General features: G+C 33.1%; 2 non-coding genes across 2 annotated transcripts; one reads left to right on the top strand and one right to left on the bottom strand.

Annotated features, from left to right (window-relative positions):
• The first annotated feature begins 11,648 nt into the window (after positions 1-11,648).
• On the top strand, positions 11,649-11,721 carry TRNAF-GAA (transfer RNA phenylalanine (anticodon GAA)). Its single transcript has one exon. It is a non-coding gene; the product is annotated as a tRNA-Phe (tRNA).
• A 2,790-nt stretch (positions 11,722-14,511) lies between these two features.
• Positions 14,512-14,584, bottom strand: TRNAF-GAA (transfer RNA phenylalanine (anticodon GAA)). Its single transcript has one exon. It is a non-coding gene; the product is annotated as a tRNA-Phe (tRNA).
• Positions 14,585-15,657: the final 1,073 nt, after the last annotated feature.

The following is a 15,657-nucleotide window of genomic DNA, read 5'->3' as shown; positions in this document are numbered from 1 at the left end:
GTACCGTTGATGAGATTAGTTAGCGAAGTTTGTTAGCGGGCAGGGTTGCACTTGCGATCGGGCGCTGGTCGTCGAGTGTCTCGAGCTTTTTCCAACTTTCGGATTTTGGAGGAGAGGGTATCGATCATAGTACTAAGGTGTTGTTCGAGGTTTTCAATTCGTTTGCCTAGGGTTAGTAGCTGTTTTACGGAAGGGAGGCACATCGTACAGAAGTAGGGCTGGTTGAGATCGGTAAAAAGCTTGTGCGTCGAATTCATCTATTATATTTTCGCGCAGGAAGTATGTAGCCAGTGGCAACAGATATCGCACAATACACTTTTTTTTCTTTTACAATTTTTTTTCGGTAATTTCGGTTTCACAGCTGCGGCACTTCGTATTGGGATTCGGAAAAACTGTCAAAATTCAAACCAATTTTAATTAATGGATCTGAAAGTCGGGATAGAAATACAATATTTGATCAAAGACTGGTGGCCACAGGTATGAGAATTCTCAGAAAGATTAGGGGAGCGTGCACATGTCGTCATCGATGGCAGAATCATATTAAAACGAGGTTATTAAGAAGGAACTTGGCATTGTTAGCTCATGGTGTGTGTGTGTGTGTGTGTGTGTGTGTGTGTGTGTGTGTGTGTGTGTGTGTGTGTGTGTGTGTGTGTGTGTGTGTGTGTGTGAGCAGGTGTATATTGTATTCCTTGGGAATACAATATACAGGCTTATATTCTGTATTCTGTATAAGGCTTATATTCTGTGAATAACTTATATTCTGTATTGAAGAAAGCATCTATAAACCGCTCACACTGTATAAACATTTTAAGTACTGTACTATTATTTTCTGACTCTGATTCAAACGGAATATATGCATAGCCGAAATTGGTCAAGGGTTACATTAAGGTTTGAAACGCTGTTGATCCCATCTGTACTCTGCAGTTGTACTAGTTTCTGTCTTTATTTTTTAATTACGCTTGCAAAATTAATTTCCGAATATATTTATTTAATTGTTCAACAATTTGAATGTGTGAAAGTAGTTTTAATAATGTATATGCTACCTTTAGTCATAATGAAAGGAACTCTTACCTGGTGGTAAGAAATACGGACATATTTGGGATTTATGCAGAGTTAGTAAATGGACGAATGAAATGCGGCATCTTGTACTGAAAAGGATACTTAGTGTTTGAAGTGCAAGAAAGTTACTGATGTGATCAATTTATGCCAGATAAGGTAAAAGCAAAATATCTTTTCAACAAGACAAATTTGATCCTGTCTAGTGATTAATTAATAATTTGGATTTTTTTTTTTTTTAATGTGCAGAAATGGTACTGGTAATAAGTAAACAAATGCACTAAGCCGAAAGGGAAATTTTATGTATATTTACTATTGGAAATTGTTATTAGGGCTGCAGTCGTTTTTAAGTGCTGTTAGCTCAGTGAAATTTCAAATCCAAAATAAATCGTGTGATTCCTGTTAATAGAATCGGCAAAAGTAGAAAAATATTTTTGGTTTAATCTATGATATTAGAAACCAATTACTATACATGATTTTATAACTGTCCATTTCGAAAGGTCTCTTGCCATAGTCATTAACTAGAATTCCAGATTATATTATTTATATCATCTGTATAGTTACTGGATGGAGATTATATTCGAAGTGCTCGTTAGCTAGCATCGTGTGGAACTTCGTAGCCTGCTTTAAAAGTGCGGTTGGTAGATCTATGAAGTCTAAAAAAAATCTCTATTTCGGAAATATGCAAACCACGTTTTGTTGGAGATAGATGTATGTTTTAGTCTAGCGAAATAATAAAATAAGAAGGAAATAGGAATTGAGACAGATCACTTTTCTGAATTCAGATTGGAGTACTTTTTCCCCCTTTATTCCCTTAATTTATTTATTTTTCATTCTTTATGTCATTGTGAATTTTAAGATTGTTTTACTTAGTTGGTTGGTGCAAAATAAACGATTTCGTTCCTCAGAAAACGGTGTGTTACTTTTTATCGATAATTTATGTCCAATGCTCTCCCTATTCATCATCATCAACATCATTATTATTATTCTATTCAGTTAACAGAGTTCACAGTCAAAGAGTAACAAGAAAAACGAAACCGTATAATGAAATCTTTGACTGGCAAACAATTCCAACCTGGCCTTATCCAAAGGCCTAGGAATCGACTAGATATCCTCGTAAAATGTGAAATGTCCATAAAAGTGCAGTTTTCTGGAGTTGAGATGGTGTTATATCTGGGAGGCTTCACTTATCGAGATGTTTCATAAATATTCTGGATATTACTCCTATGACAATTGGAACTGTTAAATTTTGATCTCCAGATCCGTCTACTTAGTCAGTTTTTCATGCACTTTTTTTTTTCTATTCTACTCTCCCCTGGTACTGCCATATCAATAAATCGCACATGTTGTTCGACTACAATGATATCTGGCATATTATGTTCACGACGTCGATCTGTCTCTGAATTTTAAAACCCCATAATATCTTGACATTTTCATTTTCCATAACTTTTCAGCTGTGAGTCCCCAAGGAATTTTGCTAGTTGTGAAAAAATGGGGAGAGGGAGTTATAATTTTTTCTAATGTCAAATAACTTTATTATCTGTCAAATAAATTACATACATATACTATAGAGTTAGGAAATAGTACTACAATCTCACATTTGGTTCATATCCAGTTCATACTCTAGTTCATATCGTACTTCGCCCAGTGTTCAATTCATACAGTACAACAATTTCTGTATTTGTTATTAGTAGTAAACGATCACACTAATAGTTTATAATTCTAGTTCACGGTTGTTTGCAATATATACAATTCACACTCATTTCTATATAATCAATTCAGAAAAAAAAAGTTTTTTCCAATGGATATATATATATATATATATACTTTTTTTAAAAAAATGCAGTTCATAAATTATATATTTCCAGTTTAGTACAAAATGCAACAGAATGTACTGCATGATATACTGTAAAATTAATTTTTAAATAAATAATTAAAAAGTTATAAAGAATACTGATAGATGTGGACAAAGAGAAAAATATTATTATGATCGGCACAAAGAGAGTGAAATATATGAAACTAGGCAGTGGCGCACCCAGAGGGGGGGGGGGCAAGGGGCCCGGGCACTTCCCAAAGAAAAGGAAAAAACACTAGAAAAATTTCCAAAAATCTTTTACTAATTAAAATTCATTTTTTTTTATTTATGTTGTGTGCTACTTATGAATTAGCGATCACTGCAGATGCTCAGTTATAGGTCGTACGCGATGTGTAGTGTGTATTCGCAAAACGTCTACTCAACTCGGGCCCCCCCCCCCCCCCAAAAGGTTAAATCCTGAGCGTTCGGCCCCCCTCCAAGATTAAATCCTGAGTGCGCCACTGGAACTAGGAATGAAAACTCATTGTCTAAGGAGTAAATGATATCTTTAATGAAATATTATCTACAGGGACAATGTTCTGTAGATGTTATCGGTTAAGGCAATGCGACCGAGAAGTCAATTGTAATAATAATAATTTTTATCCCTTTATTATGTCTCAAATAAATGCATACATATAATGTAAAATTTAATAATACTATAATAGCAATAATAATGCTACATTATCTTTGTGACTAAACAACAGATTCTAATTAATGTTATTATAATATGCGTAATGTGTAATATATAGATGATATAACAGGATAATTCTTACATTATTAGTAATAATAATAACACTACAATAATAATCTACTAATGTAGTTCACAGTTACACAAAGAAATATGATTGCATGTTAAAGTTTACATTTTCCCCCCAAAGTTTGACAAAATATGATCATACAGAGTACGTACAATATGTACAATTTTATAAATATGAATACACATTTTTTAACTAGCTAAATATTTAACTAGAATATACACTATTACAATACAGTAATACAAAACATAATTCACTACACAATTCAATTTTTTTAACATTATTAAAATTATTACAATTAGGAAAATGTAGTACTAGAATTAATGTTAAAATAATTAGTAATCCTATCGAAAACATTTACAGCTACAGGTTTACATTAAAACAGATAAACAGTTACTTTTGCATTTTGTCATTTACATTTTAATTTTACAATTTATTTTCATTCACAATTCACATTAACAATTACTCTTTTTGTTAACACGCAATAGATCATTCTAAATGTACTCATTTCACTTTTCACAATAATAAATTAAAAATAAAAAAAATCGACAGCAACAATGAAGCAAATGAAACTTTACAATTTTACAACTTCACAATTCTGTACTAACCATGTGTACAATTCGGTACATCACTTTGCTTTCACTTTTCATTACCTCTCAGAGAATGTTATCGGTTAACATATTTCGGAAACAGTGCAATAATTTCTTACATTACACTTTTCACTCTTAATATCTTTATAATGTGCATAATGTGGAATTCATATATCCATATCTGGAGATCAAACGTTAACGGTTCCAATTGTCCAATACGAGCGCTTGGAGCAATATCAAGAATACTTATGAAGCATCTCGAAAAGTGAAGCGGCCCAGATATAACACCATCTCAACTCCAGAAAACAGCACTTTTATGGAGATTTCACATTTTGCGAGGATATCTAGTCGATTGCTAAGCCTTTGGATAAGGCCAGGTTGGAATTGTTTGCCAGTCAAAGATTTCATTACACGGTTGTGTTTCTTGTTACTCTTTGACTGTGAACTCTGTTAATTGAATAGAATAATGATGATAATGAATCAGAAGAGCAATGAACATGTAAATTATTCATAACAAGTACGATAACATTTTCTGAGAACGAAATCTTATATTGCGCAAAGTTGCATTGCTCGGTATAGAGGAACCTCCACATACCCTTAAAAGGAATGCGGAGAACCGACCAGTCTTCTGACCTAATGTCCAATCTTCTTGTGGTGCACGCTGTTAGGTATCTACCTGGATACTGAGCGAACGAGGATGGGCTGACAATTTAGGATTTAGCCGACAAAATTGTATTCTGATTAGCTTAAACGACTACACAAAATGATTGTACAACATGACAGAATTTCATGCCGGGTGGGGCGTCGCCGGTAAAATAAGGCCCCCGTTGTTTTCGCCAGGGAACCAGTGCGAACAGCGAAAAGCCAGCTGCTGGAACAAATCCTAAAGCACACCTGAACTCAACACTACCAGAGTTCAAGTTGGTATGATCAACATAAGAAGCCTGAATGGCAAAGAAATGGAGCTAGCTGAGGAATTGGATAAGTACCAGATCGACATAATAGGGGTGACTGAAACAAAAAAGACAAAATCTGGTGAGATCTTTCTGATTAAGAAATACAACATGTTATATTAAGGCAATGACAATCAAGGAAAAGAAGGAATAGACATTGTATTCAACACTAAATACGAGGCTAATAATCTTCTAGAATGGCAAGCAGTCTCAAGTAGAGTAATGTGGGCAAATATGAGAATGGGGAACTGGACAATGAGACTTATTTGTGCCTATGGTCCCACAGAAGGTTCTCCTAAGGTAGAAGTGGAGGAATGTTTGAGGCTTTAGAGAAAGCAACTGACATAATGAAAAAGGGAAAGTCGGTTCTTGTTGGGGAGCTAAATAAATATTGATTGTCAATCACACAAAAATATTTTGGGAAAATTTCGAGAAAAGAGCAAAGCTAATAATAAGGGCAAATACCTGTTGGATTTCTGTTCAGGACATGGATTGGTTATTACTATCACAATGCTCCAAAATAAAAATGTGCACAAATTCACATGGAGATAAGAGGCAAGGAATAAGAAAAGTCTCATTAATTTGGTTCATTTAGTCTTGAGCAGGGTAAAACTAAATTTCATATTGAAAAAATGAATATGTAAGAAAGTTTCAAAGCGATTAAAAGTTGAGCAGCTCTCACATGCGAACTGTACACTAAAATACACAAACATTATTCAAGAAAAAATGAGAGTTTAAGAACAGGAACCAAACCTTGGAGATTCAGTGGCAAGCCCTGAAGAAAACATTGATTGATTCAGGCATGTTGTGAAGTAGTAAGAGACAAATGTAAGAAAACTAAATAGTGTGTAAAAACTAGCTAAATAAAAGTAATAGGAAGACTTTGGTAAGAACACAGAAAATAAATATCAAGAAAGTGGCAAGATATTCTGGAGGTTGTTGAAGATGCCCAGAAATGGAGGAAAGAGTGCTGTAAAAGGAATTCGAGATGATAAAGGTGACATAAAAACTGAAGAAAAAGATATCCTTGAAGTATGGAGTCATCACTTCGAAAAATTGCTAAATGAAAAATCAGTGACAGCACAGTGGTAAGAAACACTGACCAGGCATGCAACCAGGAATACGAGCGTGGTCTGAAAAGTTATCGGTCTCGACTATAGATGGCAACACTAACGGCAAAATTTTTGTTTCAGTTGGTACATCTGTCATAAGCATCCTTGTGAAATTGCAAGTAATTCTATCAAGTACTTTGTTTTATATAGCTGTCTGAAGCAAACGCGTTGTCTATATCCCTTGAAACTGATAAAATTGAGTATCGTGCGGTTATAAAATTCTTTCTAAAAGAAGGCTTAATGCCAAAAGAAATTCATTGGAAGTTCAAAAAAGTTTATGGCACCCTTCTCTTTCGTTTCCGACAATTAAGGAATGGGCTGCCGAGTTTAGACGTGACCGCACGTCTTGAAGATGATCCACGTGAAGGACGTCAAAAGAGTGTAACAACACACCAGAAATCATTGCTCAAGTGCACGATATGGTATTGGATGACCGGCGAGTCAAAGTGTGTGAAATTTCTGAGACTATAGGCATTTCAAAAGAGTGTGCAGGATATATTTTGCATGAAGAATTGCAAATGAAAAAGCTTTGCGCAAGATGGATGCGGCGCTTGCTCACCTCAGATCAAAAACGCACTCGCATGAAAATCTCTGAACAGTGCTTGAAGCGTTTTGACAAGAATAAAACTGATTTTGTGCGTGCGTTTGATTTATTACTATGGATGAGACTTGGATTCAACATTACACACCAGAATCCAAACAGCAGTCAAAACAGTGGACAGAAGCCGGCTGTTCAGCGCCAAAGAAGACAAAGTCGGTTCCATCAGCAGGAAAAGTCATGACATCGGTGTTTTGGGATGCTAAAGGCATTTTGTTTATTAATTATCTTGAAAAAGGTAAAACAATAACCTAGGAATATTATTCTGATCTTTTAACCAAACTAGACGAAAAAATTCGTTAGAAAAGACCGGTTTGAGGAAGAAAAAAATCATCTTTTATCAGGACAATGCACCTGCCTACAATGGGAAAATTAAGGCATCTGCACTATGAACATCCACCTTATTCCCCTGATTTGGCTTCCTCGGACTTCTGTCTCTTCCCAAAACTAAAACTCTTCCACGCTAGTCAGCGTTTTTCTTCGAATCAAGAGGTGATTGCAGCTGTATATGGGTATTTTGCAGATCTTACTGAGAACCACTACAGGGACGGGATAATGGCACTGGAGCATCGTTGCAGTAAATGTATTAGACTTAAGGGAGATTATATTGAAAAATAAAAGTTATTTTGAAATTATAAATTCGTTTTTTTATAATTTTTTTATAATAGGCCTAGAACGTTTCAGACCACCCTCGTACATATCCATACTTGAAGTAGAAAAAGCCATCAAAAGCCTGAAATGTGGAAAGGCAGCTGGAGTAGATGATATTCTACACGAAATGCTCAAGTATGGGTGTATAAAAGTCTTACAGTGGTTGCACTGCATAGTTCAGAAGGCCTGGACAGAGGTACGAATTCCGGATGATTGTGGTAGAGAACTCTTAGTACCCATCAATAAAAAAAGGGAAATAAAACTGAATGTGAGAATTACAGAGATATTTCTCTACTGAGTGTTCCTGGTAAGATTTATGCAAGTATGCTTGAGAAACGGTTGAGAAGGATTGCGGAAGGAAGGCTTGTTGAGGAACAAGCTGGATTCAAGCCAAATAGAGGATGTCAGGATCAGATTTTCACTTTACTACAAATATTTGAGAAATCACGGGAATATAACAATGATTTGTATTTAAGTTTCGTAGATCTGGAAAAGGCATATGACAAGATGCTAAGAGAGAAGCTATTCGAAACGCTACAGTTATATGGTGTCAATGGGGCATTACACCAAGCAATACATAGTGTTTATTTGAGTTGTAAGTCAGCAGTTAGAATTGAAGGAAGTACAGGAAGATGGTTTAATGTTAAATCTGGTGTGAGACAAGGATGTACATTATTCCCTCTGTTATTCATTATCTATATGGATCGCATTATGAAGGAAAGTGGTATTAAACCTGATATAAAAATTGGAGATGTCAATGTCAGCTGTTTGCTTTATGCGGGTGATGTTATACTTCTAAATAAATCCGCTACAAGTCTGCAAGATTTCCTATCTAAATAGAGTAACTATTGTAATAGATATGGTATAAAGGTCAGGAATAAAAAATCAAAGACAATGAGAATAGGCAGAAGCTTCGAAAATATCAACTGCATTATGAATGGAGAACCTATAGAACAAGTAAAACATTTCAGCTACTTAGGCATGTTAGTGAAGATGGTAAGTTAAATATGGAAATAGACAACAGAATCAGCAAAGCTGGTATAGTCGGAAGTCAACTGAATAAATGTATATGGAATAAGAGAAAAATTAGTCAAATCACCAAATTAGCTGTATACAAGACAGTGTTCAAACCAGTTTTAACTTATGGATCTGAGAGCTGGGTTAGAAGTAAAACACTTGACCAAAGACTAGAGACCACATATGTGAGAGTCCTGAGAAAGATTAGCGGCGTGAACATTTGGCATCAATGGCAATGTCTTATTAAAAACGAGGATATTAGGAAAGAACTTGACATTGCTAGCATCAAGGAATGTGTTAGCAGAACTAATCTCATGTGGTATGGTCACTTAAACAGAATGGGAGAGGAAAGATTAACAAAACAAACGTTCTCTGCTAGGTTGGCAGGAAAAAGACTCAGAAGAAGACCAAGATATAGGTGGATTGATACGGTACAATGTACCTTAGACGATAGAAATATAAGAACTGATAATGTCGAAGTCGTGACAGGTAAAATATTGTTTTGGAAGAAAATTGTAGATAGGAAGTTAGTAATGATGTAAATTTTTCATGTAGCATTCTCATATCCTGTATACCTCTTTAGGGTATACATGTCAGGAATTTGATAATGATGATGATGGTAATTTGCATAGTATCCTTATTAAAAGTGAAAAAAAAGTCTGAAGATCACGTACCTATGAAATGTCAATAAAGTAACAAGTAAAACCAGTAATTTTAAATCGTTAATGGTCAATTGGATACAAACACGAAGTTAAAAAAAAATATTGCATATAAAGCTGGAATATTTCATTAATATCTATATTTTTCTTACTCAAACAATAATCAAACAGCAGAAATAGCTCAGTTGGTATATCGTTAGAGTGAAGATTTAAAGTTCACTAGTTAGAATCCGGGTTTTGGTATTGTTTGGAGATTCTTTCTAAATCGTAATGAAATAGTTTTAACATACTTCAGTTTTTTTTTTTTTGGCTCGATCATATTAACATTTTTGCAAGGTACTTCTAATAATTTGTGCGCTATTTTTATTGATAAGGAAAGGTTGAAGATCGTCTATCCTATGATGACATCTTACAAAAAAGAGTATTGAAGTTAGTATTTAGAAATCGTTTGTGATTAATGTTTAATCATTTGTAGTCATATAATTAGTTAATAACTTGTTAAATCCATTGGATATAGCTGGAACCACTATTGGGTGTAATTTAAAGTGATTGAGTTTATGAAATTATCTCTAGAGTAAAACCCAATTTCTTAGTGGCTAAGACAGCCGAAATAGCTCAGTCAGGAGAGAGTTAGACTGAATATCTAAATGTCTCGGGTTTCGGCAATAGTAGTTTTACTTTCTTTCTTTCAAATGTTACTTTTCTTTTAAAATCATTTTCCGTGTACAGACGTTTTCTTAGTACATATCACTCGCTCTACTAATGTTTTCAGTTATTTCTTTGTGAACTTCAATAAGTTTGTACCACACTGACTACGTAACGAGTCGCAACGTCTTGCAGATTGCGTTGATGTTCATGTCTACAACTTGTTAATTAGTAAATGGCACAATATTAATTGATATTAAATGTTAATAATAATAATTGTTATTATTGAGCATCAATTTATAGACGTGAACTTCATTGCATTCTGTGAGTCCTCGCGACTCTATAACTAGTTAATGAGGTTCAAACTTATTATTATTATTATTGAAGTTCACGAGAAAATTATTGAAAACACACAGAATGAGACTATTTCATACACTGAAAAGTATTTAAAAGGAAAAACATCTCAAAGAAGAAAAGCAAAATTGTAGCTACTGAAACCGGGAATCGAACCACGGACTTTCCCATCTTAATGCTCTCCCAACAGAGATATTTTGGCTTCCTTAATGTTTTACCAAATAATTATTTACCACACAAATGAGCTTTTTTAAGCATTTTGTTATCTAAATTTTTGATTACCATACATGATACTTAATAGAGTTTCAAGTTATATGTAATGAAGTTAATCATTTCTTAACAATTTATTTAACTACAAACGATTAAATACTAAACATAAACAATTTTTAAATATTAACATCAAACTGCCGTGAGATGTCATCAGGACAAATGATCTTTAGGCTTTACTTATAATTAAAGATAGCGTGTAAATTATCAAAAGTACTTTGTAAACGTGTTCAAGTGATTGAACAATGAAACTTAAGTGTAAGAAAAATAATTTAGTAGGAATTGAAGCTGAAAATGCCGAAACCCGGGACCTTTAGATCTTCAGTCTAACGCTTTCCTAACTGAACTGTTTCGGCCCTCTTTTGCCGATCCAAAAAAATATTTATGATACAGGCAATGTGTATAAGCATTTCTTTTCCTATTGTTTTGATCACCTAATAGCGTATCGAGTTATATCCAATCGAATTAACAGTTTATTGGTGATTGATATTAGTACAAGCGATTTTCAATTTTAAACTACTCGTAAATGGTTTTTGTTCCACCGAACTGACAAACCATTCCTAGAGTTGGAAGAAAGATGCTTGGGATTTTGATGTACAGCAATATCCGTTGATACCTGTGTGATGTACAATAGTATATCAAATTGAAGATATCAATTTATATAATTTATCAATTTATAAATCTATAGTTCGTTATTGGGTTTCAGCAGTTTCAATTGTTGTCTTCTTCTTGCTATTAATAGTATTTAACCTTTTCCGAAATGATATTCATTTGGAAGAACGCTAAATTTTAACCTACAGGTCGACGTATTCTTTCATGACGTTGTAATTTTAATTTACTTTTCAAATAGTGGAGAATTATTTTAAACACAAGACTTTTTTAGACAAACAATTTTCGTAAGATAAATTAAATATGTCTGAAAGTACTACTTTTAAGGACATACGTGCTATCATTAAAAAAAAGTTGTAAAAAATTTCTAAAGATCGCATACTCATCAAATCTTAAATAAAGCGTTAAATTGAGTATTTATAAATTGTTCGTGGTTGTCCATTGGATAATGAGTAGAAAGTTAAAAAAAGTTTAGAAAAAAAAGAAGGTCGGATATTCCATAAATAAATGCTTTCAGATTAGAAACAGCCGAAATAGCTCAGTTGGGAGAGCGTTAGACTGAAGATCTAAAGGTCCCTGCTTCGATCCCGGGTTTCGACGAAAGTAATTCTAACTTTTCGTTTCATGTCATTTTTACTATTCAGAAGTTTTCTCATTCTTTGTGTTACTTTGTCCAGTAGTGTTTTCTGTAATTTTCTCGTGAACTGTAAAGTAATAAGGCTGAACTACATTAACTATTTACACTATCACGAGGTCTTGCAGGCAATATTGAAGTTCACATTTATAAATTGTTAATGTGGTAAATTGCCAACTAAAAAAAAAAGCATCGATTAACAAATTAAGCTAAAAAAGCTTAATTTGCTAATCTAGTTCACTTATTGCATTAGATAATATGATATACTGATCAAGTTCGGGAAGCGAAATCATTATTATGATCAAATGTATAACAGTTATCGGTTTGGTATTCCCAAAGTTATGTCTATGGAATACAAGATGGACAAAAGAATTTGAGGATAAATATTCTAAGACTTCTTTTCACTCCAGAAACTTAAAGAGATATAATGGATGCCGGTGCTAACAACTGTATCCAAGTTTGCATGCAGCCATTCACATCTGCCTTAATTCGTCTGGATAGTTATAAAGTTATAAAGAATTCAACTAAGTGTTGCGATAAATATTATTTACAATATATACAATTCACTTTTGATGCTATATATTCAATTCAGAAAAAGTATATTTTTGTGGATATACATACATATTGTTTTTAATACCATTCATATATTATATTTTCAGTTTAGTACAGGATATTCCAGAATAAACTATATAATACTGTGCAAAATCCATTTTTAGATAAATAATTATAAAGTTATGAAGAATTCTAATAGAGGCAGACTAAGAGAAAGATGTGATATCCACGAAGAGATGGAAGTAGATGTGACTAGGAATGAAACTCATTGTCGTAGTAATAAATAATATCTTTAAGGGTCAAGTAGAAAGACGATATTCTATAGAGTATATCGGTTAAGGCAGTGGTTCTCAAACGGTGGGGCGCGACCCCCAGGGGGGTGAATAGCTTGAAAGGGGAGAGCAGCATACTTTCCTACAGATAAAAATTAAAACTGCCTTAAATCAGTTTTAAAGATCACAACAAATAAAAATACAGAAAGAAACACTTTTGATGACACCACGTTTTGTTAAACTTTGTTCTCAAAAGCAGGCCCATCCATCACATTAGACTTTGGCATTTAAATGTTTGAATATTTTTATAGAAAAAAAAATTAAGTACTTGTTTCATTTTAATACATATTTTAGTTAATTGCAAGTGTTAAAACTAATTTTTATTGCAGGCCTAATATTGTGACACTTTAATTATTTTGTGTCAAAAACTGTTAAATAGTATGTAGAAAATACAAAATAAAATGAATAAAACGTGAAATTTAGTATGACTTTTATTTTGATAAATAAAACTGGCAGGGGCGGGGGAGGACTGACAGTGTTTTCTCTTGTCAGGTGGGGCTCAGAGGTAAAAAGTTTGAGAACGACTGGGTTAAGGTAATGTGAATTATTAATAATAATAATAATAATAATAATAACACATTTTTTTCAATCAAACTTTATTATTTATACATAATGTTTCTAATACATTACATAAAAACAATTACGTAAATGTACATATTTTTTAAATAATAATAATAATAATAATAATAATAATTGTTTACAACATATATTATTATAATATTAATAATTATGATTATTACAGATTTTTTACATTTTCGCAGCGCACACACACACACACACACACACACACACACACACACACACACACACACACACACACACACACACACACACACACACACACAATAACAATAGATATAATTTCTCTATATAATAATTTTTTGAATAACAATATAAATAACATAATTTTTTTTCATATCAGTATCATCATTTATTAAACACCGTATTGACATGTACCTTACAATAATTTGCATTCTGTGATTATGAGGATTAGTTGATTGAGACGGGCTAATCCCACCTACTTCGAAGCTAGGGTTAGCTTTTATGAAGAGAGTGGGATTAGCCTTCACTATTTATGTTGTTTGGTAATGTTTATGGATGGAATGTAGGAGTTAGTTGTTGGTGATTTGTGACGTGTATATAAGTGTTAATGCTATATTAACTGTGTTGGTATAGTTTCCAGAGTTCGTGTTTCAATGTTCTGTAGTTGTTTATGTGTTTTAAATTTCATGGTAGATTGTTGAGTAGCGTGGCTATAATAATAATAATAAATTAAGATTGGTACATCAGGAAGTATGATTTGTTCTAGAAATCTTTCCTCCTCCTCTCAGACTATCCACGCTAACTAAGGCAGATGTGAATGATTACATGCAAACTTCAATTAGATACAGTTGTTAGCAGCGGCATCTGTTTTCCCTCTTTAAGTTCTTGAGTGAAAAACAAATCTTAAAATATTTATCCTAAAATTCCTTTTGTCCATCTTGTAATCCCTAGACATGACTTTTGGCCATACCAAAACCGATATTTGTTATACATCTGATCGTAAAAAAGGATTTTGCTTCCCAAATCTTTAGCTATGATCAGTATATCACATTATCAAATGCAATATTGGACTAGATTAACAAATTACAGACACTAAAGGGTGTGTCGATGTTTCTTAGGCAATTTACCACATTAATAGTTTATAGATGCGAACTTCAGTATTGCTTGCGAGACCTCGTGAGAGTGTAAATCGTTAATGTAGTTCAGCCTTATTCTTTACAGTTCACGAGAAAATTACTGAAACACTACTGGACAAAGTAACACAAAGAATGAGAAAACTTCGAAATAATAAAAATTATATGAAAAGAAAAGAAAAGTCAGAATTACTTTTGCCGAAACCCGGGATCGAACCAGGGACCTTTAGATCTTCAGTCTAACGCTCTCCCAACTGAGCTATTTCGGCTGTTTTAATGAAAAAGAATAGATATTTTTGGAATATCCAACCTTCATTTTTTCTGAGCTTTTTTTTTTAACTTTCTTCTCATTATCCAACTTTTTTTTAATGATAACACTTATATAATTAAAAGCAGTACTTGGAGACATATTTTATTTATCGTACGAAAATTATCTCGAAAAAACTCTCGTGTTTAAATAATTCCCCACTATTTGAAAAGAAAATTAAAATTTCAACCTCATGAAAGAACACATCGACCTATAGTTTAAAATTTAACGTTCTTCCAAATGAATCATTTCGGAAAAGGTTAAATACTAATAATAACAAGAAGAAAAAGAAAATTACAACTGCTGAAACCTAATAACGCTCTTTAGGTTAGAAGATGAAATTAAAAAATAAATGATATTTTCAATGTGATGTACTATTTATACAGTTCTTACCTGTATAATGTAGAATACAGGTAAGAACTGTATACACGGATATTGCTGTATATCAAAATCTCATAAGCATCTTTTTTCCAACTCTAGGAATTGTTTTTCATTTCGGTGGAACAAAAACTATTTAGTTTAACATTGAAAAAAAGTGCTTTTACCAATAACAATAACTAATAAATTGTTAATTCGATTAGATATAACTTGAGGCGCTATTAGAAGAATAGGAAGAGAAATGTTTATAAACATTGTCCGTACCGTAAACATTTATTTTTGGGACGGCTGAAGAGAGCCGAAATAGCTCATTTGGGAGAGCATTAGACTGAAGATCTAAAGGTCCCGGGTTTCGGCATTTTTAACTGAATTCGTAATGAATTATTTTCATTAGACTTAAGTTTCATTGTTCAAGCACTTGAAGATGTCTGTAAAGTATTTCTAATAATTTACACGCCATCTTAAATAATAAGGTAAAGCCTAAAGATCATTTGTCCAGTGATGACATCTCAGAAAATTGTTGTTGGTGTTTCAAAATCGTTTATTTCAAAATTATATCACAAATTCTGTCCAGTAGAAATTAATATAGCCCGCACAGACCTGCGCTATTAAGGGAATAAACATAGCAGACACAATTATTCATTTAACATCAGCATA

Source organism: Typopeltis vanoorti, chromosome 4, assembly GCF_054136105.1.
Source record: "Typopeltis vanoorti isolate ZY-2024b chromosome 4, IOZ_Tvanoo_1.0, whole genome shotgun sequence".
NCBI lineage: Eukaryota > Metazoa > Arthropoda > Arachnida > Uropygi > Thelyphonidae > Typopeltis > Typopeltis vanoorti.
This window is presented reverse-complemented; position numbering and strand designations above follow the sequence as displayed.